The 18,185-nt window shown below is 41.0% G+C and overlaps 1 long non-coding RNA gene across 1 annotated transcript in view; it reads left to right on the forward strand.

The window, feature by feature from the left end:
- The first annotated feature begins 1,786 nt into the window (after positions 1-1,786).
- The window catches only part of LOC132680880 (uncharacterized), a 126,394-nt gene continuing 109,995 nt past the window's right edge, over positions 1,787-18,185 (forward strand). Inside the window, exons 1-2 of the long non-coding RNA XR_009610740.1 lie at positions 1,787-1,873; positions 17,655-17,894. This is a non-coding gene — a long non-coding RNA (uncharacterized LOC132680880). The remainder of the gene's footprint in view (positions 1,874-17,654; positions 17,895-18,185) is intronic.

Here is an 18,185-nt window from a genome sequence, read left to right on the forward strand (position 1 = left end):
ATCACCTCAAGCCTGTTAGGATGGCAGTTATATATGTATAATTAATATATATAATTCTTATATTAATATAGTATAATAATTATATAATATTTATTATAATATAATGTTTATTAACTTAATAGAATATTTATTATAGCAATATGATATATATTAATATAATGTAATATAAATATAATATAAAATAATATTTATTAATATAATATATAATATATAGTGGAGAAAAGGAATGCCACTGTTGGTGGGAATGCAAACTGGTACAGACATAATTTACAACAAACTTAGAAACAGCATGGAGGGTCCTCAAAAAATTAAAAATAGAAGCACTCCATGATCCGTTAATCCTTCTTCTGGGTATATTCCCAAAGGAAACAAAATTAATACCTTGAAATGATATCTGTGCTCAAGTGTTCATCACAGAATTATTCACAATAGCCAAGATATGAAAGCAACCTAAATGTCTATCAACAGATAAGTGGATTTTTTTAAAAATGCAGTATATACAATGGATTGTTATTCAGCCTTAAAAAAGATAGAAATCTTGCCATTAGTAACAATATGGATGAACCTTGAAGACATCATGCTAAGTGAAGTAAGCCAGTCACAGGACAAATACTACATGTTACCATTTTGATGATACAATCTAAAAAAGTCAAGCTCATAGAAGCAGAGAGTAGAATGGTGGTTGCCACAGGCCGACAGAAGGTATTAATGGGAGATATTAGTCAAAGGTACAAAGTTTCATTTACATGGGATGAATAAGTCCTAGAGGTCTGCTGTATAGCATAGGGCCTGCCTTAGTCCCTTCGGGCTGCTCTAACAAAGCACCACAGACTGGCTAGCTTATAAGCAGCGGAAATTTATCGGTCATAATTCCGGAGGCTACATTTCTGAGATCAGGTGGCCAACATGGTCAGGTGAGGGTCCTTTTCTGGGTCACAGAATTCTTGTTGTATCCTCACATGACATGAAGGACTAGGGATCACTTTCTATTTCCTAAGGGCACTAATCCCATTCATGAAGACTCCACCTTTATGATTTAGTCCCTCCTCAAGGTCCCACCTACTAATACCATTACTTTTGGGGGTTAGGATTTCAACACACGAATTTGAGGGGCACACAAACATTCAGACCAAAGAGCAGTTCAATATTGTGTTGTATACTTAAAAATTTGCTAAGAGAGTAGATCATATATAAGTATTTTTATCACAAAAAATAATTTGTTATTAAGAGGGTGGGAGGAAACTTTTGGAGCTGATGGATATATTTATGGCATGGTTGTGATGATGGATCTGTAGGTGTATAATTATCTCCAAATTCAATAAGTTATATACGTTAAATATGTACAGCTTGTTGTATGTCAGTCATACCTCAATAAAATGTTGTTTTTTTTTAAACAAAACTCTTAGGGCACCTGGGTGGCTCCGTCAGTTAAGCATCCAACTCTTAATTTTGGCTCAGGTCATGATCCCAGAGTCATGGGATTGAGCCCCGGGTTGGGCTCCACACTGGTCATGGAGCCTGCTTAAGATTCTCTCTCTCTCTCCATCTGGCTCTCCTCTCCCCACCCCCACCCCCCAAAAATAAAAACAGGAAAAAAAAACCCCACAATGTTCTTAGAGTTATTAGGGTTGCTGATAGGTTTCAATGAGCACATATTCATAAAAGCACTTAGCAAAATGCCTTATACTTGTTAAATACTTAATATATGTCAGTAAATTATTAGTATATTGTTACAGCTCCTTGTGGAATTTTCCAAGTTATAGGAGTATTTTTCTTTTGTAGGTTATTTGAATAGGCTGACCATCAGTGAAAAGAGAGGTTTGGTGTCTCACAAATAGGACATCTGAGAATATGAAGTCAATGTGACACTCAGGTGAGTTAGATTTATAATTCCCAAGAAGGTGTTTAGGCATCCTCAGAGGATCCTAGGGAAACTCCTTAAAATGTGGATTACTGGATCTCGTCTTATATCTGTTGAATCTGAATATAATAAGGAAGCACGTCCTAGAAATATATATGTTTTAAAGCTCCCTAGATATACCTTATGGGCTACCTGATTTGGGAACCTTGGGATTAGGCAGCCACCTGAATGGAGTGACTTAAGGAGAGCCTAAAGATTTTCTTTTAATATGATGTATTTCATGACCTTCCATTTATACATCTGTTCATCCCTCTGTCCACTTATCCACTGTTAGTGCTCAATGTTTGCCTCATGACCTGCTACTGCTGTGATTAGTACAATAATAAAAGATCAATGTTCTTAAAGAGTTGGTAGTCTCAGGGCACCTGGGTGGCTCAGTCGGTTGAGCATCCAACTTCAGCTCAGGTCATGATCTCTTGGTTCGTGAGTTCATGCCCCACATCGGGCTCTGTGCTGACAGCTCAGAGCCAGGAGCCTGCTTCGGATTCTGTGTCTCCCTCTCTCTGCCCCTCCCCTGTTCCCACTCTGTCTCTCTCTCAAAAATAAATAAAAATTACAAAAAATTAAAAAAGAAAGAGTTGATAGTCTGAGAGAATGGATGAAATAAGTTTAAATGATATGTGATGAGATACAGAATGGGATGGGGAAAATGAAACACCTCTTGTAGGTTGTGGTGGGAGAATCAGGAAAGGTTTCATTGGGTCCAAGGGCATCACTTCCCCTTGGGATGTTTCTCTGATTCTAGCTTCTTTTGCTCCTTACTGTTGGCATTAGGTACCAATCCGATAGGTATCTACAGTGCTCCGACTTACTCTTCACATATTAGAGTTATGTGGTTCTTACGTGGTTTCTTAGGAGCTGAGGACTTGATGAAAATGAGGGCTGCATCTTAATCATCACCTCCCCCTGCCCCTCACCTCCTAGCTAGGTGCCTGGCTATGACTGAACGTCTATACTGAGTGCAGTAAACACTGTAGAAGTTGGGTTGTCGTATTGGTTATCTAAAGAGGGGAAGCAGTAGGAGCAGGACTGGAGGAGCAGGGCTGGGACCAGATCATGGACCAGATCTGGATCAAATTCCAGATCACTGGAATTTGAATCAAGTTTGGGCTTCACTGTTTAGGTAATGAGCCCAAGACCATTTTGGAAGCCATATCCATTGTCTGCAAAACAGGTAAAAAAGGGCAAGAACTGTATCTCAAAGTGGGGGAAAGTACAGAGATAATTTTAAGCATAAACTGTGATGAATTATATAAAATTATGAAGCGAAACAATTATTCCCTTTCCTGTTCCATTTCAATCCCTCTGATTACTTCAAGGAGGCAGTCTCAATTAGGTGCTAGCACTCAGAAACCCAATGCTTTCTAATCCTACTTTTTAACAAACAGAAAACACACTGGAGGCTCAGAGCCTTGGCAGGTGTATTAGTTATCTACTGCCATATTAATATAGGTAGCAAATATTCAGAAAACCTCTGTGCCTTCTAGTGATAAACTTTTATTTAGCTCAGGAGCCTGCAAACCAGTCATGAAGGTCAATGGTTCCTTTGGTCTCGGACTGGAGTTGCTGTCAACTTTAGTGGTTAGCTTCTCAGCTGACTTTTAGCTAAGGTAACTGGACTCTGCTTTATATATTTTCTGCATTCTCCCATCAGTGTAATCTGGGGACATTGTCATTGTAGAGGAGTGACCCCAGTCATACAAGAGCTTTTCCTGCCTCTGTCTGTGTCAAGGATACTAATGCAGCTTTGGCCAGGGTGAGTTCTATGGTTGGATGCAAAATCAAGGAATGGAGAAATGTACTCTGACTTCTTAGTGAGAGGAACTCAGTCCTGTGGCAAAGAGGGACATGCAGACAGGAAGACATGAAGGAATCATTAATGGTCTAAGTGTATCTAGGATAGCAGGCAAGATTATCCAGCTAGAATTTAGTAGCATATTTTTCCCTATTATTTTTAAAAACTATCTTTTTGTGGCAGGTGTAAGTTTTCAACTATGGTAGTAATATAAAGTTTTCTTCTAAAAAATTTATTTGAGAAAAATATAAGTGGATATAAAAAAGAGTATTTAAGAAAAAGTAACCCCTATGGTACACAGGTAGGCAAACAACATCAAAGGAATGGGCATGCTTTGAAAACTGAAGCAGGATGATTGCAGTTGGGACTCTGAACAGAGGTTGCATGCAAAAGACGTTGCAGACTCAGCAGAATAAAGTTAATAACCACATGGGTTCAGCTGAGTTCAGTTAAATAAACATACGTTATAAATGTCAGCAAGCTGCCTGACACAGTGGCAGGTACCAGAAATATAAAGATGAAAAACTCAAAGTCTTTGTTTAGAACTTTAAAGTCACAGTTTATAATCTAGTGGGTGAGAGATGCATCACAGATAACTTGGACTCACTAGGGTAAATTGTATATTTAGTTGATGCGCTCTGGGTGCCCCCAGAAAGGATGCTAGGCTTAGGCTGGGAGTGGGCATTGGAGAATGCCCACTGGGGCTCCCAGCAAGCCCCTCGGAGGAGCATCTGGAGGAATGAGTAGAGGTTCTCCTGGTAAGAAGGGTGAACAAAGGCCTGGAGAGTGTGAAATTCTCCTTGGAAAAGTTCATTCTCATTGAAGTGTGATGTTGGAGACAGGAGATGAGACTGAGGGGTTGGGGACAGCCAGGTTATAGACAGGTCTGAAAAGCTAGACAGTTTAGAATTTACCCTGTTATGGATGAGGTGGGTCAGTGAAGGTCAGGGAAAAGATATACATGTGTGTATACACACACACACACACACACACACGTATATATCACATATATATTATATTTATTATATATTTATATATAAATATATATATTTCTTTTTCTATCTCCTAATTATATTTATATGATACACAAGTACGTAAATATATACACATTTTTTTCTTCTCTACAATAATTCCTACCAGGTGGTTCTGTGGTTTGCAGTTTCTGTTTGGAAACCTTCAGAGACAGAGGGCTCATTATTCTACAGTTGAGGCTGTTATAGACCTGATTGTAACCGGATGAAGATAGACTTGAGGGACACACAAGTGGAAATGAGAATTGGGCAGTAATATAGAGGAGGGACAAGAAGGGGCTGAATGAGTAGGGAGAGTCCGGATGTAAAACAGGAGCACTTCTTAGGTTCATGTTAAGTGCTGTAAAAATGTGAACTGTGGTTGCGCTCACGTTAGAGCCCAAACTTACTGCATAAACAACTCCCAAACCACATAAATATCTTTTTTTTCCTTATAATTGGACAAAGCAATGCTGACACCCAGTGGCTGGTCCAGCTCACCCACAGCTCCCAGAAAGAGGATCCCTAGGGAGGGAGATGGAAGTCAGCTTGCCCAACCTGGCAGTCAGAGCACCCTGGGATCCTTACCTGAAAGGGCAAGTCTAAATTCAGCTAGAAACGACCGGCCATGTGATGTGCTTGGCAGCACACAAAGGATAGTTCCCAGTGAGTTTAATGCAGACAAAAGAACTAAATTAAACCTGCAGATGAGAACAGCATTGCATCAAAGTCAGCCCCTTCTAAAGCAGAGGCAAAAGCAATTACCCTCAGAGTTCCCTGGAGAGTTCTTATCCAAAGCACCAATAAGAACGTGGAATATTTAAAGGTCAGTTTCTTAGTCAAATCAATACTGTATTTGTATGGTTGTGTCCCAGACTCCCTGCCTTGGATGAAGTTGCTCAGCCCTATTCTGACAGAGTCAGGACATGTTAGAGCAACAAGGAACTTGACAGATCAGAGGAGAAAACAGATCCAGGGAGGAGAGATGAGTTTCCCAGGGTTTCAGAGCAAACTAATGGCAGAGCTGTCTGGCTAGACTTCATGGCTGGAGTACCTGCAGCCATCTTGGACCATGTGATGGGCTCCACTAAGGATGGTGCGGTGGAAGGGTGGAAGGAGTGTGGGTCACGGACAAATTCAGAAAGCTGCCATACCAACCCTGGACTGCAGACCTTCGTATTTTTGTGAATTCTCATTGGTTTCTGTCTTACTTCACTAGGTCTACTGTAACAAAAACACCATAGACTGAGTGGGTTAAACATTTATTTCTCCCAGTTCTTGAGGCTAGGAAGTCCAAGATTGAGGTGCCCTATTGAGGGCCTGCTTCCTGATCAGCAGATGGTGGTCTTCTCACTGCATCCTCACCCAGTGGGAGGGACAAGGGAGTCTGGGATGTCTTTTATAAGGGCACTAATCCCAGTAGTGAGGGCCCATCCTCATGACCTAATTAGCTCCCTAAAGCTCTACCTCCTAATGCTATCACATGGGGGGTTGGGATTTCAACATATAAATTTTGGGGGTGTACATAGTCTAGAACAATGGCCCAAATTTTAGTTACCATTTATATGTTGTTGATGTCCATCATCTACTTGTTACTACTATTTGTTACACTTTTTAAAGTTTATTTACTTATTTTGAGATAGAATGAGCACATGAACAGGGGAAGGACAGAGAGAGATACAGAGACAGAGACAGAGAGAGAGAGAGAATCCCAAGAAGTCTCCCCACTGTCAGCGCATAGCCCGGCTTAGAGCTCAAACTCACAAACCTCACAAACCATGAGACCATGACCTAAGCTGAAATCAAGAGTTGGATGCTTGACTGACTGAGCCACCCAGGTGCCCTGATATTACTATTTGAACAGCACAGATAAATGAATGTTCAGACCCAAACGTAGGATCTTCTCCCTGCAAACTTGGTTTTCCTATACTGCCCCCTATACTGGTAAATGACACCTCCATCCACTGCATAAAGCAGAAAGAGAGGAGGTGTTCTTGACTCCTTCCTTTTCCTTATCCCCATAACTAAAGCATCACAAGGCCTGACTAGAAATTTCTTATACGAACCCACCTTCTAACATCCTTCCCACCACTGCTCCCCACCCTTTCATGCTGTATTTTTCACTATGGTGCTTCTTACCACTTGATGCACATTCTCCTTCTTTGCTTACCATCTCTTTCCTCCCTCCTGGAATGTCAACTTCCATGTCTGCCCTAGTTTATGTTCTTCTTCAAATACACTCTATTGTATTATATGCTATTATTGTTATCATAGCCCTTATCAGCTTCTGAAATTCTGTTTATGAGAACAGGAAGCTTGTGTGTCTGCATACAGTTCCTGACCATTTTAGCAATTAAAGAGTTTTATTTGTTTGGTTCACTACTGTATCCCCTATACTTAGACCAGTGCCCTGTACAAAGTAAGCGTTCGGTAAATGCTTGTTGAATGAGTGAATATGTGCACAGATATGCATCTAATGTATCTGTAGTTCTTGGGTAGTGGCTGTTTCTAACAGAGGATGTGTAGGACTAGCAAGTGCGGATTTTTGCCTCAAACTCAACTACCTGTGCCTTGTAATTTTTGTCATTTATAATTATGAAAGCAAATGTTGTCTTCTTGCAAGGACTGAAAAAGGCAATCTGGTCTGATGGAGAAAAACAAGTTATTTCTTTTAAACCTGGCTTCTGAAAAGGGAGAGTGGATACCTAGAGGACATTGTCTCAGGCATTATAACCTGGTCTGCTACTTTTATTTCTCCTACTTTTCAGTGGAGCCAACGTCTGCAAAGAAGATGGTTGGTTATGGGTTCATACCATAGTTTACCCGGTCCTTGACCGTGACCACTGATTTACTTAAAAGAAATTACCTAACTCTATTCAAAACACTGTGAGGGAAATAGATGGGAAGTCTCCTGCTTCCACTGCTCGTTTTCTGACTCCACATTTGCATTCCTCATGTAGCAGCATGAGGAACAACACCTCCCCCTCCTTTCTCTTCTCTCCCTCTCCTCCTCCCTCCCTCCCTGGCTTCATACATAACATTTCTTTTTACTCCATAACAATCCAACATTAGGGATCCTGGTCCTGGATACCTATGAGAGTATCGAGTGACCCAGATACCTTCTATCTTGTAACGCTGAGCCCTTCTAGGGCTTCGGGGGCTTCCGTGACTAGGGAAAGAACAGAAAGGATCATGCATGGGAGGTTTTAATAAGTCAAGTCAGTGATCTCTTTAAAATGTAAACTGTATGGCGTCTTACCCTGCCTGAAACCTTCAGTGGCTTCCCACTTGCCTTAGAATAAATTCCAAACTCCTCACTGTGGCCTACAAGGCCCTACATGGTTGGACCCTACCTGTGTCTTTGATCTCATCTCCCATCCTTCCCACCTCTCACACCCCCCACCCCCCTTTCTTAACATACTAAACTTTGATCTACCTCAGGGCCTTTGTGTTTGTTATGCCCTCTTCCTGGATGTCCTAACTCCACATGGCTGGTTTCTTCTCTTGATTGGGTAGAACTCATCCCAGAGAGACCCGCCCCACCTGCTCCAGTTAATGTCCCTTTTACCACTTCCTCAAATATACTCTATTGTATTACGTTCTATTATTTTCTTTGTAGCTCTTTCCAGCACCTGAAATCATAATGTATTTGTTTATTAATGAGAGTATGGATCTGTCTGTGTTGTATACGATTGCCTGCTCCTGTAGCTTAAAGAAGTGTGTGGCACCTGATAGGTGCTTACTACATGTCTATAGCGTCTTCCCATGTGGCAAACACTCCTTTATGTACCACGTAGGCATTAGCTCATTGTATTCTCACTACAATGCTGTAAGGTCACTACTATTATATATCTACATTTCATAGAAGAAATGAAAGCCCAGAGAGGTTAAGTAACTGGTACAGGGTTACATCACTGTTAAGTTGGAAAGCTGGAATTCTGACTTTGTGATTTTAAAGCCAATAAGAAGTCCAGCTTTGGAACAGAATATACTGCCATCTGATGATCTCACCACCAATAGATGCAGAGATAGGCTCTTTCATCTGAGGTTCTCTAACTTTTCTTGAGCGTTCTGGGGCAGAGTACCCACTTCCTCTCCAGAGGACCCACTCCATTATGGGATGTTAACTTCCCCCTTCATATTGAGATGCTGTCCGCTTTCCTATAGATTCTCCCCCAAAAGTTCAGTTTCCACCTGCTCTCTGTGCCCCACGGAAGCCCATCAGCAGTGACAAAGTCTTCCTTCTGACCCTTCTCTCCTCCCAGGTGAATTGGGCCAGGTTCTCCACGGGTATATTGTTTATCTTCCTTTCCTTGTGAGGGAGTGCTAAGCTTCTGCCCAGGCAATCTATGGCTGAACCCATTCTTTGCTCCTGTAACTCTTCTGGGAGGCTGTGGGTCAGCTATGAGGGAGTGGGGTTTCTAAACCCATCACATATGATTTCTCTGCATCTCATCTCACAGCCAGGATGGTAATAAGAAAACCCATCTGGCACAAAAGCAATTCCTCTCCAGGACCGGGGGGAGCTGTTATCTGCCACTCCTTGGATGATGCTATTAGCATTACTTACAGCTCCTGTTCCTCCTTCACGGCCTGAAATCACAAGCATGGGAGAGGCTGATAAAGAAACTGGCTTATATACGCCTTTCCTTTCATTGCTGATATGCTTGTCCCTTGTGGATTTCTTGCCAAATAATGGAATTGTGAAATGAGGAGAAAAGTTATCACTGGGTTGGGAGTGTGGAGATCCATTGTGATGCACTGTCCGGGGGTTACTGATTCAGGGGATGGAGGGCAGCATTTATAGGCAGAATAAAATATTTGCCAAAAAAAAAAAAAAAAAAAAAAAGGGAACATGGGAGCATGGTATAGGCGAGACTGGCCGACCTGTGTATAAACACCAGCTCTATTTGTCGAGTGACTCAGGCAAGTTACTTTCCCTGAGTCTCTTTAAAATAGGGAAACAATAGCTAGCTCACACAGCTGTTATAAGGCTTAATTACAGTTTTGTGCTGAAATGCCACAGGTCCTTAAAGCACATTAGATCAGTTGGACTCAACTGCAGTTCCTTTTGTCTTTTATTTGTTTCTTTTATTTGTGTTCATGGGATTTAAATCTCTATTCCAGGCATCTGGCTAAATCTGCATATTAAATAGGGTGGCACTGTGGAGCAGTAGACGAATTTCTAGTAACAAGAATCGAATATGCTGAGTGCTTTACACTTTCATAAAACGCTTCCCCATATGCTACCTCATTTAATTCCTGTGACAACCCTGTGAGGCGAGGGTCATAATTCTACATTCTGCAGGTGAGGAAATGAGACCACAGTGAGGTTATTTAACCTGCCCAAGATCACAGTAAGTGACTGCTAGCTCACTACTGTTACCCCAGAAGACCTGCGATTGGACTTTGCCTTGAACTGAGGTTTTCTGATTTTAAACTGTTCTGGATTTCCTGCATGGAACATAGAATCCTTTGCTAGGCTTATAGAAAGTAAGCTTGTGTTACTCCTCTCTATATCTTCTAGGTTAGTGCCTGACACACAAAGGGCACCAAATAGGCATTTATAGAATTTAAAACATTTTAAGCAGTTATGGATCATAAATGGATTTGCAGGAATGGAGCTTGACGGGCCCAGCACTAAAGAAGACAACTTATAAATGAGCCCCTCTCCACGCACCCCAAACTCTGCAGAGATTATTTCTGCTCTCATTTCTTAGCTTATTTGTATCTTGGACTGGAACATTTGAAACTTCTACTGTGACAACAGTTATAGGAAAAAGAGGCTAGTCCACAGAATCTGTGTTTTTACAAATAAAGGAAGAGAAATGCTGTGAGGGTCAGACATTGCTTAGAGGAGTAATAGCAAAGGTGTAGGTTTGGGGACCAGTTCTGGCCCAAGCCATATGCATCCTTATGGATTATATATCTTTATGTACCTATCCATGGCTTTAAGGCTACCAACTCACCCCACCCCCCCACCCTACAATGTGGGCCTAGCACCTCCTTCATTTGTCATCTTAGGTATTTTTTCTTCTTGATCTTTCTGGCACTGTGCCTCCATACCTATTCCTAGTCTCTACAGCTCCTGACCTCTGACCTCATCTCCCATTCTTCCCTGGGCCTGGCCCTTGGCACTTCTTCTCTGGTTCTAACTTTTGGCTTCTCTCATTGACTAGGATGAGTTCTGGTTTTATGTTGTTATTGTTGTTGTTGTTGTTTGGTTTTGTTTTGTTTATTCTTTCCTGGCTGCCCTCAGCAACACATACTCTCATGAGGGTAATTCCCGTCAATTAGCCCTGTCTCTTCAAATAGGAATTGACCCAATAGAATCTTTTATTTCTCATGTGTGATGATTCTGTTCATTCATTCCTGTAGTCATTCATTCCATCTTGGTCCACTTGGGCTGCTATAAGAAAGTACCACATGGGCGCCTGGGTGGCTCAGTTGGTTAATGTCCGACTTCGACTCAGGTCGTGATCTCACGGTCCGTGAGTTCTAGCCCTGTGTCAGGCTCTGTGCTGTCAGTTCAGAGCCTGGAGCCTGCTTCAGATTCTGTGTCTCCCTCTCTCTCTGCCTCTCCCCTGCTCATGCTCTGTCACTCTCTAGCAAAAAATTAATAAACGTTAAAAAATTTTTTTTAAATAAAAAAAAAAGTACCATAGACTGGGTGGCTTATAAACAACAGAAACTGATTTCTGACAGTTCTGGAGCCTAGAGGTCTAAGATTGGACTGCCCGTGTATTCTGGTGAAGGTCCCCTTCTGGGTTGCAAACCTCTGCCTTCTCTCTGTAACCTCACATGACAGAAAGGGCAAGGCAGCAGTCTCAGGCCTCTTTTATAAGGGTACAAATCCCATGTCAAAGGCCCCATCCTCCTAATATTATCACCCCCGGGGTTAGGATTTCAACATATACATTTTAGGGGGGAGGACACAAACATTCAGTCTTTTCAATCGACCAATATATACGAAGTATTACCTACTTGCTCTCACACCAGTGCTGGCATATATGAGTAGGACATGGTCTTTGCACCATGGAGCCCAGCATGAAGAAGGGGATGTGATATAGCATGGCGGTTAAGAGCATATGGGTAGATCCGGGTTCTAATCATAGCTCTGCCACTTGCTAGATGCATAACCTGTATTACCTTAGTCAAGATGCTTAAATTCTCTGAGCCTATTTCTACATTTTTAAAATGAGTTCATTACCTTATAGAATTATTGTGCTATTAAGTGCAATCATATGTGTTAGATGCTTTATGCAGTACCTACCACATATTAAACATTCAAATGACATTGGCTGCTCTTTTTATCAGCTAAGGAAAGATAAGTAAAAAGATAATTTGAATATAGTGTGATCAGTGCTTTGATAAGGAAAGGATAGGAGGCCTTTATCCAGGTTTCAGAAGCCTTTCTGGAGGAAGTGACACCCAGCTCATACCTTAAGGGTGAGTATGAGTTAGTCATGTTAGGCAGATGTGGAACATTCCAGGGGGGAGGAAGAGCATGTGCAAAGACCTGAATACAACCAACAAGTCATTTGGTATGGGTAAGATTTTGAGAATGAGTAGTGAGAGATGAGGCCAGTGTCCTGCTTTCTTCCTTTTTCTTGACTCTCTTCCTCCTGCCCCTTTCCAACTTATGGCCCCTCCTCTTTACCCTACTTTTCCTCCTTGCACAGCTCTGATTTGCTAGGGGCAAAGGATGCCCGAGAGAAAGTTGCTTCCCCTTGGTGACTTACTTACAGAATTGCTGATGCAGATACCCCATGGAAAACTTGGAGCCATATTCTATTTAGAGACATTTCAGCCTTACACAGCAGATCCAGCTGCTGTGGTTTGCCTCATTACCCATCAAGGGGACATTTGTATGGAAATAAATGGTTTCTTCACTTTGTTCCCCTGGCAGATTTGTCCTGCAGAGGGCAAGTTGGGGAGTGAGCAAGAGGTCACTGAGATGTGCTTCCAAATGACCCCTGGTAGGAATGTCAGGCTGGGAGACACTTTATGAAGCATTTCTACTTAATTGTAACACAGAAAACTGTGAAAATTCCTATCCTCAACTCCCAGAAAGATAGGATTTAGGAAATGGGTGGGGCTGGCAAGAATAGAGTGATGGTAGTATTGACAGTGAGAGTAGGGGCAAAATGTTAAATCTGCCTTTCTAATCCACCATCAGTGGCAAATATGTGGCACATCTGTCTATATCCCTCCTTTATGCACTCATGGCAGGCATTACTAGCTGTTGGTAGCACTTTTCTTTGAGCCCACATAGGATCTCTGAATCCTTGTAAACATAGTACTTCAGGGATCTACTGCTAAGTGTGTGGAGTTGGGACTGGTGATGAAACACACTAACTGCTCTCAATGCCTCTCTTTTGATATGCGGGGAAAGTAAACCCATCAAAGTGAAGCATTTTATCCAAGGTAAATCTGCAAATTAATGGTAGAGCTTGATTTACAGTCCTGTGCTCCTGACCTAGTCTCCTTAAAGGATTTGCTCTCCCTAAAGGCATCAAGAAGACCAGTTAAGGAACCTTCTTTCTAAAAATATGCTATCACCATGTTACCCCTCTGCTTGGCATCCTCCAGTGGTTCCCCATTGGTTGTAAAATTAGGTCTGAACAACACAATGAATCATTCTAAGTTTTTCATCCACTGAGCCCAACTTCAGTCAAAATGGATTCTGGTCCCATTGTTTATGCTTCTCCATTCCATTTGTCTACATTTATCCTCCAAAGCTTGGGTCGAGCCTTTTGACCTCTCTGAAACTGTCCAATTTCAGTCCTATCGATCTTCTTCCCCTGAATAACTCTTATAGTTATGGTTCAAGCCACATCCCTTATTGGAGTTTTAGAGATTTTAATGGTGGAAAAATGACATCTGGCCAATAATGCTCTAGATCTCACTTACTCTGACCCTAGACTAGAAAAGAGAAAACTATACCTAAGGGGTAACCTTTTAAAGTATATCAACCCTTTTTATATGCAAACAGCCCAGTTGGGGTCCCAGCATCAGGCCAATCTGATCAAAGTTCCATTGCCTTGAAGGTGGAGTGAGAAGGGGGCAGTGGGTGTGCGAGGGGCTTAGACAAGTCCCTTTTTCCTGGGAAGCCTTCATTTAGTACGCATTGTCTCTTTTTTGCCCTTTAAGTTCTTCTTTTCAGTCTATCTGTAAGGCAGTATCATTAATGAATTAGTTAATTAAATATTTATTAAGCACCTTCTATTTGTCTGGCACTGTTTGGAGCTGGGAATACAAAAATAAGACAAATTCTCTTCTCTCGTGGAGCTTGTATTCAGATAGGGGAGATGAACAAGACACAAGTAACAAATAAATAGTGCTTTTCTTGTCTAGTACATTCTAAGGGGACACAATATGTACTCAATAAATGCTAGTTACCTTGGCTTATTCAATATCTATTTCTGGATTGGTGCTTACATGGTACACTCGCTGGATGTGTGTGCTCATTTATTCAAGTACATTTACAGAATATTGGAATATCCAGCATGAATCTCTTTAATTAGATCCGTGCCTGCAGTCAACCAAGATGGTCCAGAAACATGGACTGCGGGAGTACTTAGACTTAGAGTCACTACCATACTTCTAAATGCAACTACATCTAGAGTAATGTGTCCCGTGATAGACACCACACTGGAATCTATAGAGTGTCTGATGGAAGATAACTGATTTGCTATGAGGTCTTGGCATCATGTTACCTGAAAAACCTTTGAAGGAACTGGAACTATTTTGGGGAAGAGTCTAGGGCTTTGGTTGAAAGTTAGGCAATGGTAATAATTATTGGCTATAAACACTTGAAGGGATAATATATGTAAAAATGAACGTTTTTTTTTCTGTGCATCCCAGAAGATAAAATCAGAATCTCTGAAAAGGCCAAGAAGCAGCTCTTAGTTCATTTTAAACGGTCTCCAAATGGTCTATGTGGTATTTGTGGAGGGAAGCTTGTTGACACTGGAGAAGTTCCACCAGAAGTCACAGAGTTTGTGGTGGGCATTCAAACATTAAGATGTTTGCACCAGGCTATTTCCAATAGCTGTGTTAAATTTATATCTAATAATGATTCGTTATAGGGATCATCATTTAGTTTTATTGGCTGGAATGCATTTTTACATAAGTTTTCTGATTTTATCTTCATAAAGAAAAGATTTGCACTATCCCCATTTTACAGATGAGCAATCAGATCTTAGGAGCCCAGTCCTCCCTGGACAAGCTAAAACTATGATATATGGCTTATGACCCCACAAAACAGTACTCTTCCTACAAGGTTTAAATATGTTTGTTGGTTCACCTTATAAATCAGAAATGACAGGATTGTCGTTGACAGTTCCTTTCTATGCAATATGTCCCTGCTTTTTTTTTTTTTTTTGAGATAGCCTCTGTTGTACGGTTTCTACTTTTTTGTTGTAATGCCTGCATGTTTCTTGCTGCTTTTTTGAAAAAAAGTTTATTTATTTTTGAGAGAGACAGCATGAATGGGGGAGGAAGAGAGAGAGAGAGAGACAGAGACAGAGACAGAGAAAGAGAGAATTCTAAGCAGACTCTGCACTGTCAATGTGGAGCCAACGCGGGGCTTGAACTCACAAACTGTGAGATCATGACGTGACTGAAATCAAGAGTTGGGTGCTTAACCGACTGAACCACCCAGGTGCCCTTTTCTTTTTGCTTTTAACTTTACTGCTTTCCACATTTGAAAAGTATATGTATATACATATGTATATGTATATGTGTATACCTATTTCCTCTCTACAAGTTACCAGGCACTTCAACTGGTTGATCTAAGAGGTTGTCCCTAAGGGGCCAAAGGTTACGGAATTATTTACATGTTGCCTAGAGAATTTCATCTTTGTGTTTCTTTCCGTGTCGTTATTCCAGTATCTTCTTTATTTATCCAAGGTTAGCTCATCCTTCAAGGTCTGGCCTAAGTCTTATCTTTTTCTAGAAGATTTCTGTAACCTTCTCAGATCATGGAGAGTTGTTTTTGTTTTTGTTTTTGTGTTTGTGTTTTTTTTTTTTTTTTTTTTTTTTTTTTGCTTTTTTTTTGCCTTATTTGCCCACCTGTAGCATTTACTATGTATTCTGTTCATTTTGACTCTTTTAAATTCTATTTTAAAATTGTTATACAAAATTAAAAATAGAATGACCCTGTGACTCAGCAATTGCACTACTAGGAATTTATCCAATTGATACAAAAATGCTAATTCGAAGGGGCACATGCACCCCAATGTTTATAGCAGTGCTATCAACAACAGCCAAATTATGGAAAGAGCCCAAATGTCCATCAACTGATGAATGAATAAAGAAGATGTGGTGCGTGCGTGCGCACACACACACACACACACACACAATGGAATACTACTTCATGATGAAAAAGAATGAAATCTTGCCATTTGCAAGAATGTGGATAGAACTAGAGAGCATTCTGCTAAGTTAAATAAGTCACTCAGAGAAAGACATATGATTTCACTTATATGTGGAATTTGAGAAATTCAACAGATGAACATAGGGAAAGGGAAGGAAAAATAAGAAAAACAGAGAGGGAGACAAACCATAAGAGACTCCTAAATACAGAGAACGAACTGAGGGTTGCTGGAGGGGGTGTGGATGGGTTAAATGGGTGACAAGCATTAAGGAGGGCACTTTTGGGATAAGCACTGGGTGTCATATGTAAGGGATGAATCATTGGGTTCTACTCCCTGAAGCCAAGACTACACTGTATGTTAACTAACTTGAATATAAATTAAAAAAAAAATGCTTTACATTTGTAAGTTACCCATTCCTGCTTCGACTATGAAATCCTCGGTTGTATGTTTTCCTCTTCCTTTGCATACCCTGAATCTCTTACTGCAACATCAGGCACCCAGGAGAGTTGAATACCTACTTGATGACTTTGAAATCACCTCTGTGGGCATCAGTTTTCTCCTTGATAAAATGTTAAAACATATTTTCCATTTGCCCTAAAAAAACCGAAGTAGCATATAACTTTGGTCCTAGGACCCAGTGACCTTGAATTCAAATCTTAGCCCTGTCACTTTCTAGAAAGGTGACTGTGGGAAAGTGGGGGTCGTGATAGTATTTACCTTCAAGGGATATTGTGGAGGTCAAATCAAGGAGTGAGTGAAATTCTTACCCACAGTAAGTGCCTGGCACACCGGTAAATGCACAATGAATGCTAGCAGTTATTGTAAATGCTCTTGTTTATTCTTGCCACAGGATCTGTCAGATAAAATGACCCGAATTTGTTTAAATGATTTGGTGCTCTGACTCTAGGGATATATACCAGTAAATCAAGAGCCCTATTTTAGGTTTGTATGTATACATTTGTATGCTTGTACTTATTTATTTATACCCAGCCTTGTCCTAAAAAGGATTTAAGGCAGCTTATTAAGATGCAGAGCCTATAGCAAGGTAAAGTAAATTTTAAAATAAGGAAAATGATGCTCAAGGAAAACCAGGAAAGAGAAAATCAAAACTTAGAAATAAAGATAGCATATAATATACATGCTGTGAAGTATTTTACCCCTGATGGAAGTGGGCTACAAATCTAGTTTAAGTTTCTGAGGAGAAAGGATGAAACAAAATCAGTTACCCAGTGTACAGGGAACAGGAGATAAAAAACAATCAAGCTGCTTATGAAAGGTGTTAAGATTTTTTCCTGGTGGCATTGGAGGAGATGCTCTTATGACTCAGTTGGTGTCTAGGCAGTTTAATGGACAATATCCTTGTGGTGGTTTTAAAATATGCTCACAAGATTTTTGAGGCTCCTTTCTTCCAGGGGTGGGGGGTGGTGGCTAACTCTTCTTAAGTAAGAGACTTCTGACAAAAGGATGTAAAAGGCATCCTGGTCTTTGTCTTGCATTGGCTCTCTCTCTCTCTCTCTCTCTCTCTCTCTCTGGGATGCTTACTCTAGGGGGAGCCAACTGGCATGTTATGAAGACACTTGAGCAGCTGTACATGCAGACAAGTCCTCATGATGAGGGGTTCAGGCCTCCTGCCAGCAGCCATGGGAGTGAGCCATCTTGGAATCAGGTCCCTCAGCTTCTGTTAGGCAACTCTGCAACTCTGCCTGATGTCTTGACTACAGTCCTGGAGACCCTGAGCCAGACCCATCCAGCTCAGCTGCTTCCAGATTCCCAACCCTCAGACACTGGTAGGATAATACTTGCCTGTTGTTTTAAGATGCAAAATTTTGGGCTATGTTGTTACACAGCAGTCTATAACTAATATAACTTTCAACATTTTCTGCAGAGATCCCAGTGAGGAATTTCAGGAGGGTACTTCTCATGGTGACCCTCAGTTTATGATGAGTGCAAGTTATGTGATCATGGCTCAGTAATACATAAAAACAAAACAAAACAAAAACAAAAACAAAAATGGAGAGCTTACAATTCCAAGGTGGGGGTGGGGGAGGGGGAGGTGGACACACAGACCATCAACTATA

The sequence above is a fragment of the Panthera onca genome, chromosome A1, assembly GCF_046562875.1.
Source record: "Panthera onca isolate mPanOnc1 chromosome A1, mPanOnc1 haplotype 2, whole genome shotgun sequence".
NCBI classification, from domain to species: Eukaryota; Metazoa; Chordata; class Mammalia; order Carnivora; family Felidae; genus Panthera; species Panthera onca.